Source organism: Oncorhynchus tshawytscha, unplaced genomic scaffold, assembly GCF_018296145.1.
Source record: "Oncorhynchus tshawytscha isolate Ot180627B unplaced genomic scaffold, Otsh_v2.0 Un_contig_9903_pilon_pilon, whole genome shotgun sequence".
Taxonomy (NCBI): Eukaryota; Metazoa; Chordata; class Actinopteri; order Salmoniformes; family Salmonidae; genus Oncorhynchus; species Oncorhynchus tshawytscha.
The window spans coordinates 17,195-31,636 of record NW_024608685.1 but is presented as its reverse complement, the minus strand read 5'-3'; the positions used below and the strand labels follow the sequence as shown (position 1 = coordinate 31,636).

The 14,442-nt window shown below is 48.5% G+C and overlaps 1 pseudogene; it reads left to right on the top strand.

Annotated features, from left to right (window-relative positions):
* Positions 1–13,224, top strand: part of LOC112238467 — a 37,722-nt pseudogene extending 24,498 nt beyond the window's left edge.
* The last annotated feature ends 1,218 nt before the right edge of the window (positions 13,225–14,442 follow it).

The following is a 14,442-nucleotide window of genomic DNA, read 5'->3' as shown; positions in this document are numbered from 1 at the left end:
TATCACTCCAGTATCCCTCTACATTGTTAATATGGTACTGAACTGACCCTGTATATAGTATGTTTACCCCTCTACATATCTACCTCTATCACTCCAGTATCCCTGTACATTGTTAATATGGTAATGAACTGACCCTGTATATAGTATGTTTACCCCTCTACATATCTACCTCCATCACTCCAGTATCCCTGTACATTGTTAATATGGTACTGAACTGACCCTGTATATAGTATGTTTACCCCTCTACATATCTACCTCCATCACTCCAGTATCCCTGTACATTGTTAATATGGTACTGAACTGACCCTGTATATAGTATGTTTACCCCTCTACATATCTACCTCCATCACTCCAGTATCCCTCTACATTGTTAATATGGTACTGAACTGACCCTGTATATAGTATGTTTACCCCTCTACATATCTACCTCCATCACTCCAGTATCCCTGTACATTGTTAATATGGTAATGAACTGACCCTGTATATAGTATGTTTACCCCTCTACATATCTACCTCCATCACTCCAGTGTCCCTCTACATTGTTAATATGGTACTGAACTGACCCTGTATATAGTATGTTTACCCCTCTACATATCTACCTCCATCACTCCAGTGTCCCTCTACATTGTTAATATGGTACTGAACTGACCCTGTATATAGTATGTTTACCCCTCTACATATCTACCTCCATCACTCCAGTATCCCTCTACATTGTTCATATGGTAATGAACTGACCCTGTATATAGTATGTTTACCCCTCTACATATCTACCTCTATCACTCCAGTATCCCTGTACATTGTTAATATGGTACTGAACTGACCCTGTATATAGTATGTTTACCCCTCTACATTGTTAATATGGTACTGAACTGACCCTGTATATAGTATGTTTACCCTCTACATTGTTAATATGGTACTGAACTGACCCTGTATATAGTATGTTTACCCCTCTACATTGTTAATATGGTACTGAACTGACCCTGTATATAGTATGTTTACCCCTCTACATATCTACCTCTATCACTCCAGTATCCCTGTACATTGTTAATATGGTACTGAACTGACCCTGTATATAGTATGTTTACTCCTCTACATATCTACCTCCATCACTCCAGTATCCCTGTACATTGTTAATATGGTACTGAACTGACCCTGAAACTGTATTCATATATAATATTCATGTTTATGTCTGTGTCTGAGTTTCTAGTAAAATAGACCACATGGTTCAAGAGAAAATAGCCTAATTAATGAAAAAAGCATCTAATCAACATTGCCATTTTATTATCAATTAACTCTACAACTTCCAACGTTTTGACTTTCATCACAACTACCTCCAGGTTGGAGGCAAAACATTTACAATAAATAAATATAATGGATATTTCATGCTGAAACCCTCATATTAAACACCACTTGTAGTCACTAAGTTGATGGTTATATTTAGGATGTTTCACAGCTTTGTCATTCAATTTGTTTATTTTTTTAAACACTTATCTTATTTGATTATTTTATATATTTTTACATGTGATAAGGACACACAGAGGACCAGAAATAACACACAACTGTGATATATTTTAATATTTTTTTATAAATCCTTAAGTTACCAAAATAATGGTAGTTTACTCGTAAAGTTTCCTGGTAAAGTTTTCAGTAATTATACCCTCCCTTTGCCACCCTAAACCACACACACATTCTACTGTCACCCGAAGATGGCATGTCCACATCCCACACACAGTATACACACACTCTGGCCTGCATGGTCTGATCCACAGACGATTCTCCTCCTTACCGGGTCTGATATTCACCAGGGAATCGGGCTGAATACACTACTGATAGCAGTTCATATTAGACTGGGTGGGACACATCATCACTCCTAACAGACTGACCGGATTGGCTCTGGGCTCTGCCTTCGATGACCCTCTTGTGTTCTGAAATGGAATGCTTGTCTGAGTAGGTTCTTAGAAGCCTCATGAGAGATCTGATAAGGGCTGTTACAGCACGCGCAAACACACCACACACACACCCCCTAACTCTAAAATACTCTCTGTCCTCGTGGGGGTGTAGGAAATGTCCCCTACTTTTGGGGAATTCCAGTATCCACGAGGATAGTAATATATACACACACACACACACACACAGTTAAAAACAACACTTCATGTTACTTCTGCATAACAAACATTACAGTTCCTGACAGATACATTTTAGAGAATGATGGAACATCAAAACCATCCTTCAGCCCCCTGTAGCGCGGTGTCCGGCCCCCTGTAGCGCGGTGTCCGGCCCCCGGTAGCGCTGTGTCCGGCCCCGGTAGCGCGGTGTCCGGCCCCCTGTAGCGCGGTGTCCGGCCCCCTGTAGCGCGGTGTCCGGCCTTTTTAATCACACCAACCCTGTTGTTTCTAGCTCTCTGCTTTAATGCTCTTTTAAATACATTTTTGACTTGCCTGCCTCCTCAGATCGTGGGGGATGCGGTGGGCTGGGGCTTCGTGGTGCGGGGCAGTAAGCCCTGCCACATCCAGGCTGTCGACCCCAGTGGTCCCGCAGCTGCAGCTGGGATGAAGGTATGTAACACACAGACACTCACACACATACCATCACACACACACACACACACACACACACACACACACACACACACACACATATATATATATATATATACTCCACTCCACTGCCAGCTGGGAGTAGAGAGCACTGACCTAAACAATGGGGAGGGGGGAGGAAGGAAGGGAGAGCAGCCAAGGGAATTAGTGAGGGAGGAGAGAGAGGAGAGGAGAGATGTGAAAGAGAGGGGCATAGAGAGGAGAGAGGGGGCAGGAGCGGAGAGATGTGAAAGAGAGGGGCATAGAGAGGAGAGAGACCAGGGGAAGGAGTGAGAGAGGGGGCAGGAGCGGAGAAATGTGAAAGAGAGGGGCATAGAGAGGAGAGACGGGGCAGGAGAAATGTGAAAGAGAGGGGCATAGAGAGGAGAGAGGGGGCAGGAGAAATGTGAGAGAGGGGCATAGAGAGGAGAGAGGGGGGCAGGAGAGATGTGAAAGAGAGGGGCATAGAGAGGAGAGAGACCAGGGGAAGGAGTGAGGGAGGAGAGAGGGGGCAGGGAGAGGAGAGATGTGAAAGAGAGGGGCAGGGAGAGGAGAGAGAGACTAGGGGAAGGAGTGAGTGAGAGAGGAGAGAGGGGGCAGGAGAGGAGAGATGTGAAAGAGAGGGGCAGGGAGAGGAGAGAGACCAGGGGAAGGAGTGAGGGAGGGGAAGAGGGAGAAAGGGGGAGGAGAGAAGTGAACGAAGACGAAGGAGCCGTAGCTAAATTAACTTTAGTAAAAAAATTAATCTGTTATCAATATGGAAGATATAGTGTCACTTCTGTCACATTTTATCACCATAAAAACATGTGCTATGTTTCTACCTCTCCCCCTCCCTTTCTCCTCTCCTCTCTCCCTATTCTCCTCCCTTTCTCCTCTCCTCTCTCCCTATTCTCCTCCCTTTCTCCTCTCCTCTCTCCCTATTCTCCTCCCTTTCTCCTCTCCTCTCTCCCTATTCCCCTCCCTATTCTCCTCTCCTCTCTCCCTATTCCCCTCCTTTCTCCTCTCCTCTCTTCCTATTCTCCTCCCTTTCTCCTCTCCTCTCTCCTCCCTATTCTTTCCTCCCTTTCTCCTCTTTTCTCTCCTCTCTCCCTATTCCCCTCCCTTTCTCCTCTCCTATTCCCCTCTTCCTCCTATTCCCCTCCCTTTCTCCTCTCCTCTCTCCCTATTCCCCTCCCTTTCTCCTCTCCTCTCTCCCTATTCCCCTCCCTTCCTCCTCTCCTCTCTCCCTATTCCCCTCCCTTTCTCCTCTCCTCTCTCCCTATTCCCCTCCCTTTCTCCTCTCCTCTCTCCCTATTCCCCTCCCTTTCTCCTCTCCTCTCTCCCTATTCTCCTCCCTTTCTCCCCTCTCCTCCCTCTCCCTATTCTCCTCCCTTTTCTCCTCTCCTCTCTCCCTATTCCCCTCCCTTTCTCCTCTCCTCTCTCCCTATTCCCCTCCCTTTCTCCTCTCCTCTCTCCCTATTCTCCCTCTTTCTCCTCTCCTCTCTCCCTATTCTCCTCCCTTTCTCCTCTCCTCTCTCCCTATTCCCCTCCCTTTCTCCTCTCCTCTCTCCCTATTCCCCTCCTTTCTCCTCTCCTCTCTCCCTATTCCCCTCCCTTTCTCCTCTCCTCTCTCCCTATTCCCCTCCCTTTCTCCTCTCCTCTCTCCCTATTCCCCTCCTTTCTCCTCTCCTCTCTCCCTATTCTCCTCTCTCCCTATTCTCCTCTCCTCTCTCTCTCCTATTCCCCTCCTTTCTCCTCTCCTCTCTCCCTATTCCCTCCTTTCTCCTCTCCTCTCTCCTATTCTCCTCCTTTCTCCTCTCCTCTCTCCCTATTCTCCTCCTTTCTCCTCTCCTCTCTCCCTATTCTCCTCCTTTCTCCTCTCCTATTCCCTATTCCTCTCCTCTCTCCCTTTCTCCTTTCCTCTCCTCTCTCCCTATTCCCTCCCTTTTCTCCTCTCCTCTCTCCCTATTCCCTCTCCTCTCCTCTCTCCCTATCCCCTCCCTTTCTCCTTCCCTCCCTTTCTCCTTTCTCCTCTCCTCCCCCTATTCTCCCTCCCTTTCTCCTCTCCTCTCTCCCTATTCCCCTCCCTTTCTCCTCTCCTCTCTCCCTATTCTCCTCCCTTTCTCCTCTCCTCTCTCCCTATTCCCCTCCCTTTCTCCTCTCCTCTCTCCTATTCCCCTCCTTTCTCCTCTCCTCTCTCCCTATTCCCCTCCCTTTCTCCTCTCCTCTCCTCTCTCCCTATTCCCCTCCCTTTCTCCTCTCCTCTCTCCCTATTCCCCTCCCTTTCTCCTCTCCTCTCTCCCTATTCCCCTCCCTTTCTCCTCTCTCTCTCTCCCTATTCTCCTCCCTCTCTCCCTATTCCCTCTCTCCTCTCCTCTCTCCCTATTCTCCTCCCTTTCTCCTCTCCTCTCTCCCTATTCCCCTCTCTTTCTCCTCTCCTCTCTCCTATTCTCCTCCCTTTCTCCTCTCCTCTCTCCTATTCTCTCCCTTTCTCCTCTCCTCTCTCCCTATTCTCCTCCCTTTCTCCTCTCCTCTCTCCCTATTCCCCTCCCTTTCCCTCCTCTCATCTCTCCCCCTATTCCCCTCCTTTCTCCTCTCCTCTCTCCCTATTCCCCTCCCTTTCTCCTCTCCTCTCCTCCCTATTCTCCTCTCCTTTCCCTCCTCTCCTCTCTCCTATTCCCTCCTTTCTCCTCTCCTCTCTCCCTATTCCCCTCCTTTCTCCTCTCCTCTCTCCCTATTCCCCTCCTTTCTCCTCTCCTCTCTCCCTATTCCCCTCCTTTCTCCTCTCCTTCTCCTCCCTCTCTCCCTATCTCCCCTCCCTTTCTCCTCTCCTCTCTTCCTATTCCCCCCCCTTTCTCCTCTCCTCTCTCCCTATTCTCCTCCTCCTTTCTCCTCTCCTCTCTCCCTATTCCCCTCCCTTTCTCCTCTCCTCTCTCCCTATTCCCCTCCCTTTCTCCTCTCCTCTCTCCCTATTCCCCTCCCTTTCTCCTCTCATCTCTCCCTATTCCCCTCCCTTTCTCCTCTCCTCTCTCCCTATTCTCCTCCCTTTCTCCTCTCCTCTCTCCCTATTCCCCTCCTTTCTCCTCTCCTCTCTCCCTATTCCCCTCCCTTTCTCCTCTCCTCTCTCCCTATTCCCCTCCCTTTCTCCTCTCTCTCTCTATTCCCCTATTCCCCTCTCTTTCTCCTCCTCCTCTCTCCCTATTCCCCTCCTTTCTCCTCTCCTCTCTCCCTATTCCCCTCCTTTCTTCTCTCCCTATTCCCCTCCTTTCTTCTCTCCCTATTCCCCTCACTTTCTCCTCTCCTCTCTCCCCCTATTCTCCTCACTTTCTCCTTCTCCTCCTCTCTCCTATTCTCCTCACTTTCTCCTCTCCTCTCTTCCTATTCTCCTCACTAATACTTCTCCTCTCCTCTCTCCCTATTCTCCTCACTTTCTCCTCTCCTCTCTCCCTATTCTCCTCACTTTCTCCTCTCCTCTCTCCCTATTCTCCTCACTTTCTCCTCTCCTCTCTCCCTATTATCCTCCCTTTCTCCTCCCTCTCTCCCTATTCCCCCACTTTCTCCTCTCCTCTCTCCCTATTCTCCTCACTTTCTCCTCCCTCTCTCCCTATTCTCCCCCTTTCTCCTCTCCTGTCTCCCTATTCCCCTCCCTTTCTCCTCTCCTCTCTCCTATTCTCCTCCCTTTCTCCTCTCCTCTCTCCCTATACCCCTCCCTTTCTCCTCTCCTCTCTCCCTATTCCCCTCCCTTTTCTCCTCTCATCTCTCCCTATTCCCCTCCCTTTCTCATCTCCTCTCTCTCTATTCCCCTCCCTTCCTCCTCTCCTCTCTCCCTATTCCCCTCCTTTCTCCTCTCCTCTCTCCCTATTTCCCTCCCTTTCTCCTCTCCTCTCTCCCTATTCTCCTCCCTTTCTCCTCTCCTCTCTCCCTATTCCCCTCTCTATTCTCCTCTCCTCTCTCCCTATCCCCCTCCCTTTCTCCTCTCCTCTCTTCCTATTCTCGTCCCTTTCTCCTCTCCTCTCTCCCTATTCTCCTCCCTTTCTCCTCTCCTCTCTCCCTATTCCCCTCCCTTTTCTCCTCTCATCTCTCCCCTCCCTTTTCTCCTCTCATCTCTCCCTATTCCCCTCCCTTTCTCATCTCCTCTCTCTCTCTATTCCCCTCCCTTCCTCCTCTCCTCTCTCCCTATTCCCCTCCCTTTCTCCTCTCCTCTCTCCCTATTCCCCTCCTTTCTCCTCTCCTCTCTCCCTATTTCCCTCCCTTTCTCCTCTCCTCTCTCCCTATTCTCCTCCTTTCTCCTCTCCTCTCTCCCTATTCTCCTCCCTTTCTCCTCTCCTCTCTCCCTATTCCCCTCTCTATTCTCCTCTCCTCTCTCCCTATCCCCCTCCCTTTCTCCTCTCCTCTCTTCCTATTCTCCTCCCTTTCTCCTCTCCTCTCTCCCTATTCTCCTCCCTTTCTCCTCTCCTCTCTCCCTATACCCCTCCCTTTCTCCTCTCATCTCTCCCTATTCCCCTCCCTTTCTCATCTCCTCTCTCCCTATTCCCCTCCCTTCCTCCTCTCCTCTCTCCCTATTCCCCTCCCTTTATCCTCTCCTCTCTCCCTATTCCCCTCCCTTTCTCCTCTCCTCTCTCCCTATTCCCCTCCCTTTCTCCTCTCCTCTCTCCCTATTCTCCTCCCTTTCTCCTCTCCTCTCTCCCTATTTCCCTCCCTTTCTCCTCTCCTCTCTCCCTATTCCCCTCCCTTTCTCCTCTCCTCTCTCCCTATTCCCCTCACTTTCTCCTCCTCTCTCCCTATTCCCCTCACTTTCTCCCCTCCTCTCTCCCTATTCCCCTCACTTTCTCCTCTCCTCTCTCCCTATTCCCCTCACTTTCTCCTCTCCTCTCTCCCTATTCCCCTCCTTTCTCTCTCTCTCTCCCTATTCCCCTCACTTTCTTCTCTCCCTATTCCCCTCACTTTCTCCTCTCCTCTCCCTATTCCCCTCACTTTCTCCTCTCCTCTCTCCCTATTCTCCTCACTTTCTCCTCTCCTCTCTTCCTATTCTCCTCACTTTGTCCTCTCCTCTCTCCCTATTCTCCTCACTTTGTCCTCTCCTCTCTCCCTATTCTCCTCACTTTGTCCTCTCCTCTCTCCCTATTCTCCTCACTTTGTCCTCTCCTCTCTCCCTATTCTCCTCACTTTCTCCTCCCTCTCTCCCTATTCTCCTCCCTTTCTCCTCCCTCTCTCCCTATTCCCCCTTTCTCCTCTCCTCTCTCCCTATTCTCCTCCCTTTCTCCTCCCTCTCTCCCTATTCCCCCCTTTCCTCCTCTCCTCTCTCCCTATTCTCCTCTCCTCTCTCCCTATTCCTATTCTCCTCCCTTTCTCCTCTCCTCTCTCCCTATTCTCCTCTCCTCTCTCCCTATTCCCCTCCCTTTCTCCTCCTCTAAGTCGAGAGCAGAGCTGGCTCCATCCCATAGAAATCAAGCTGATGCAGTAATAACGGATCTGTGCAGCCTGGGGTTTGTGTCCCAAATGGCGCCCTATGTAGTGCACTACTTTAGACCATAGACCTATGGGCCCTGTTCAAACATAGTGCACTACATAGGGAATATGGTGATATTCTGGACACAGGCAGTCAGTTACACAACACTAAATGCTGTTCTCTCTGCATGGTTGTTGATGCTTCTTATATAAGCCATGTTGGTCAGACAGTCTGAAGCCTTGTGTTTACTGCCTGCCTTTCCTCTGTGGTAAAACAGTCTCTGACTGAAGCCTTGTGTTTACTGCCTGTCTTTACTCTGTGGTAAAACAGTCTCTGACTGAAGCCTTGTGTTTACTGCCTGCCTTTACTCTGTGGTAAAACAGTCTCTGACTGAAGCCTTGTGTTTACTGCCTGTCTTTACTCTGTGGTAAAACAGTCTCTGACTGAAGCCTTGTGTTTACTGCCTGCCTTTACTCTGTGGTAAAACAGTCTCTGACTGAAGCGTGTTTACTGCCTGTCTTTAATCTGTGGTAAAACAGTCTCTGACTCTCACATTGATCACATGCTGCTGCCTCTTAACAGAGGCACTAAAAGCGAGTCACATCTCTTGAAGTGGCCCATAAACTCTCATTCTATGGGGACCTTTGGAAGGAGATAATGACAGAGAGAGTTGACTCACTGCTTCCAAATGTTACGTCTAACGTTGCTAGAGCGGCAGTTTTATAATGTTGGTCGAACGTTGCCAGAGTTGAGGTCATTTATAATATGAATGAGGCAGAACGTCTCCGTCATGGCAACCACAGCCATGTAATACATATAATCACAACACAACAGGAGACGGTAGAGGTCTGAGGAGACTCAGACACCACAACAGGAGACGGTAGAGGTCTGAGGAGACTCGGACCACAACAGGAGACGGTAGAGGTCTGAGGAGACTCGGACCACAACAGGAGACGGTAGAGGTCTGAGGAGACTCAGACACCACAACAGGAGACGGTAGAGGTCTGCTGAGACTCAGACACCACAACAGGAGACAGTAGAGGTCTGCTGAGACTCGGACCACAACAGGAGACAGTAGAGGTCTGCTGAGACTCGGACCACAACAAGAGACAGTAGAGGTCTGCTGAGACTCAGACCACAACATGACAGGAGACAGTAGAGGTCTGCTGAGACTCGGATCACAACAAGAGACAGTAGAGGTCTGCTGAGACTCAGACCACAACACAACAGGAGACAGTAGAGGTCTGCTGAGACTCGAACCACAACAGGAGACAGTAGAGGTCTGCTGGGACTCGGACCACAACAGGAGACAGTAGAGGTCTGCTGAGACTCGGACCACAACAGGAGACAGTAGAGGTCTGCTGAGACTCGAACCACAACAAGAGACAGTAGAGGTCTGCTGAGACTCGGACCACAACACAACAGGAGACAGTAGAGGTCTGCTGAGACTCGGACCACAACAAGAGACAGTAGAGGTCTGCTGAGACTCGGACCACAACAGGAGACATTAGAGGTCTGCTGAGACTCGGACCACAACAAGAGACAGTAGAGGTCTGCTGGGACTCGGACCACAACACAACAGGAGACAGTAGAGGTCTGCTGAGACTCGGATCACAACAGGAGACCGTAGAGGTCTGACTCAGACCACAACAGGACACCGTAGAGGTCTGTTGACTCAGACCACAACAGGAAACAGTAGAGGTCTAAGGAGACTCAGACCACAACACAACAGGAGACCGTAGAGGTCTGCTGAGACTCAGACCACAACAGAAGATAGTATAGGTCTGAGACACTTAGCTAAACAGATTCAGCAGGTACACGATGAACATACATTTAAAAGCAGAAGTTTCATGTTGTAAGCCACCTGTATGATGTATCAAATGTATGATATCTTAACCCTCGTCCCAGTATAGTAACATTTAGAGTACGGCTGAATTAATCTGCTTGAGTCACCTGTCAAATGTTCTTCTATCCGTCTCCAATCGTCTGGAGTGATTGGTAAAGAAAAATATAACCGCAGTGGTTAGCCAGAGCAATGACTTATACCCTGTAGCAGTGGTAACACAGAGCAATGACTTATACCCTGTCGCCGTGGTAACACAGAGCAATGACTTATACCCTGTAGCAGTGGTTAGACAGAGCAATGACTTATACCCTGTCGCCGTGGTAACACAGAGCAATGACTTATACCCTGTAGCCGTGGTAACACAGAACAATGACTTATACCCTGTAGCCGTGGTAACACAGAACAATGACTTATACCCTGTAGCAGTGGTTAGACAGAACAATGACTTATACCCTGTAGCCGTGGTAACACAGAACAATGACTTATACCCTGTAGCCGTGGTAACACAGAACAATGACTTATACCCTGTAGCCGTGGTAACACAGAACAATGACTTATACCCTGTCGCCGTGGTAACACAGAACAATGACTTATACCCTGTCGCCGTGGTAACACAGAACAATGACTTATACCCTGTCGCCGTGGTAACACAGAACAATGACTTATACCCTGTAGCCGTGGTAACACAGAACAATGACTTATACCCTGTAGCAGTGGTTAGCCAGAGCAATGACTTATACCCTGTAGCAGTGGTTAGCCAGAGCAATGACTTATACCCTGTAGCAGTGGTTAGCCAGAGCAATGACTTATACCCTGTAGCAGTGGTTAGCCAGAGCAATGACTTATACCCTGTAGCAGTGGTTAGCCAGAGCAATGACTTATACCCTGTAGCAGTGGTTAGCCAGAGCAATGACTTATACCCTGTAGCAGTGGTAACACAGAACAATGACTTATACCCTGTCGCCGTGGTAACACAGAACAATGACTTATACCCTGTAGCCGTGGTAACACAGAGCAATGACTTATACCCTGTAGCAGTGGTTAGACAGAACAATGACTTATACCCTGTCGCCGTGGTAACACAGAACAATGAATACCCTGCAGTTTAACATGGCTCCTTCTCTACAAATTCTCTGTAGCCTAAGATAACCAGTATCTCATTCATTTCAGCCACGGCCTGGCCATGAAACAGTTAACAAACGCTTTTTCTGAGAAATCCTGAAGTGCTCTTTTCTAGGAGTATTAACTCCTGAGTGACTGGGGCCTTCTGGGTAACGGTTGATTCGTTGCCAAGAAAAATAAGGGATTGTGTTTTGATGTCATTTGCAGCGAGGGGATGCTCTAGAATTCCTTCACTGCATGAAATTAGGGTGAAGTTGAGACAATGGCTTGCCATGTTGCAAAACAGTCCTAAAACATGGTTGTTTTTGCCAACACTGTTGCAATAGTGAGTCCGCAATCAAATCAAATGTTTCTCCCATCGAGAGCTAACTCTCCTCTCCCTTTCTCTCTTGTTTCTCCCATCGAGAGCTAACTCTCCTCTCCCTTTCTCTTGTTTCTCCCATCGAGAGCTAACTCTCCTCTCCCTTTCTCTTGTTTCTCCCATCGAGAGCTAACTCTCCTCTCCCTTTCTCTTGTTTCTCCCATCGAGAGCTAACTCTCCTCTCCCTTTCTCTCTTGTTTCTCCCATAGAGAGCTAACTCTCCTCTCCCTTTCTCTCTTGTTTCTCCCATCGAGAGCTAACTCTCCTCTCCCTTTCTCTTGTTTCTCCCATCGAGAGCTAACTCTCCTCTCCCTTTCTCTTGTTTCTCCCATCGAGAGCTAACTCTCCTCTCCCTTTCTCTCTTGTTTCTCCCATCGAGAGCTAACTCTCCTCTCCCTTTCTCTCTTGTTTCTCCCATCGAGAGCTAACTCTCCTCTCCCTTTCTCTCTTGTTTCTCCCATCGAGAGCTAACTCTCCTCTCCCTTTCTCTCTTGTTTCTCCCATCGAGAGCTAACTCTCCTCTCCCTTTCTCTCTTGTTTCTCCCATAGAGAAATGCATGTGTAGACATGGCTAACTCCTCTGTTCTTCTCCCTCCTCTAGGTGTGTCAGTTTGTGGTCTCGGTCAACGGGCTAAACGTGCTGTCTCTGGACTACAGGACAGTCAGTAACCTCATCCTGACCGGGCCCAGGACCGTTGTCATGGAAGTCATGGAGGAAGCAGATTACTGAAGAGGCAGGCTATCACGTGGCAGGGGGCGTGGCTGAGCAGAGTAGACCCAAGGCAGACTCTAAAGACACCATAGAGATAGAAGTGCCTTTATGGAACTCTGTGGGAAACTCTCTCTGGGCTTCTAACTCTATGGGAAACTCTCTCTCTGGGCTTCTAACTCTATGGGAAACTCTCTCTCTGGGCTTCTCTCTGGGCTTCTAACTCTATAGGAAACTCTCTCTCTGGGCTTCTAACTCTATAGGAAACTCTCTCTCTGGGCTTCTAACTCTATAGGAAACTCTCTCTCTGGGCTTCTCTCTGGGCTTCTAACTCTATAGGAAACTCTCTCTCTGGGCTTCTAACTCTATAGGAAACTCTCTCTCTGGGCTTCTAACTCTATGGGAAACTCTCTCTCTGGGCTTCTAACTCTATAGGAAACTCTCTCTGGGCTTCTAACTCTATAGGAAACTCTCTCTCTGGGCTTCTAACTCTATGGGAAACTCTCTCTCTGGGCTTCTAACTCTATGGGAAACTTTCTCTGGGCTTCTAACTCCAGGAAAGACTCAGTCAAGCTCTGCCAGCCACCACCCACGTCTCTTTCCTATTGGACACTGCTTCCCTCTGATGGCCTCCAATAGAACTGCTTGGAGAAAAGAGAGGGACATTAGTTACTCTGTTAGATACACACATCTTGTCATTGGTCTCCTGTCTCATCTGTCTAGTTGATGTTGAGACATCAGATGGACCCTGATAACATAACAGCCCCCTGCTCCATGATTAGGGGACTGTGCCCTGCTGTCCCCTTCTGGTTTCTCACTGTCTCCTGTGGTCTGTGTTTTCTTTGTGTATTGATGGTATTACCTACCCATGTGTGAAGCTGTGTGGGGAGAGACCGTTCTGGACCTGTCTAGATCTGTCTGTCTTTCTCTATCCCAGGATGAGATGTGGTGAAGTTGAAGACAGGCCTGAAAGAGACAGGCAGCATATCATTCGGGACAGGCCTGAAGGAGACAGACAGCATATCATTCGGGACAGGCCTGAAGGAGACAGACAGCATATCATTCGGGACAGGCCTGAAGGAGACAGACAGCATATCATTCGGGACAGGCCTGAAGGAGACAGACAGCATATCATTCGGGACAGGCCTGAAGGAGACAGACAGCATATCATTCGGGACAGGCCTGAAGGAGACAGGCAGCATATCATTCGGGACAGGCCTGAAGGAGACAGGCATATCATTCTGGGGAGACAGGCCTGAAGGCCTGAGACAGACAGCATATCATTTCTGGGCCTGAAGGAGACAGGCAGCATATCATTTCGGGACAGGCCTGAGAGACAGAGCATATCATTTCGCAGGCCTGATCATTCGGGACAGACAGCATATCATTCGGGACAGGCCTGAAGGAGACAGGCAGCATATCATTCGGAAAAGGCCTGAAGGAGACAGACAGCATATCATTCGGGACAGGCCTGAAGGGGAGAGAGACAGCATATCATTCGGGACAGGCCTGAAGGAGACAGACAGCATATCATTCGGGACAGGAGTGTGAATCATTAACAAGTGACTGTTGAAACCTCTGGGCCACATGATGCAAACCACGTCCAACTAATCCAGAGCTGTTTGGACATGTGACACAGATACCAGCCTGGTTCCACTGTGCCGTTGACTAGAGATCACTCACTATACATTGTGGTAGTTGTGTGAAGTTGGCCTTAGTTTAACCAAGCAAACAGGGTTGTAAATAATGTTAATGTTTATGCAGGACTAATTGTTGTCGATGATGTGTCTTTTCCCTGTACACTCAGGGCGAGTTTCCCGGACAACAAATCCTGGACTAAAAAGTCTAAATCAATGGATAATCTCCATTTTTGAAAGTCCAAGATTATTCTTTGTTCGGGAAACCGTCCCTTGAAGACAAAGTAGGTAGCTACTAGCTAGTTAATGAGGTAACACTTGACTGGATGGTTCCACTGTCTGTAGGCCTGAATATCATGGTTATAATTACCACATAAAGGATATGACTCAGTATGTAGACCTAAAGGTTGCGCCTGTAACAACTACCTTTACTCTGTAATGACACAACAAACCATTACCCATCAGGCCCCTCTCCCAGACATGCATTTTGCCTCGTCTTGGACTAGAAAGCAAGCTGAAGGGAGAATCTCCGTTGAAAGAGCTTTTTGGTCCAGGGAATCTGCTCATGGTGATATAAATGGGGTGGTTTGCATAGTTTTCTAAGATTTATAATGTGTAATGACCGTGATGAGTCTGTTTCTTTAGCACCGGCATTGAGGCCTATGACGACACCCACCTGTTACCAATAGCCGAATGTGGATGTCGTATATCCACTATAGTCCCTAGTCTTTCAGAAGTGGCATGTTCCACACTACCGTCAATT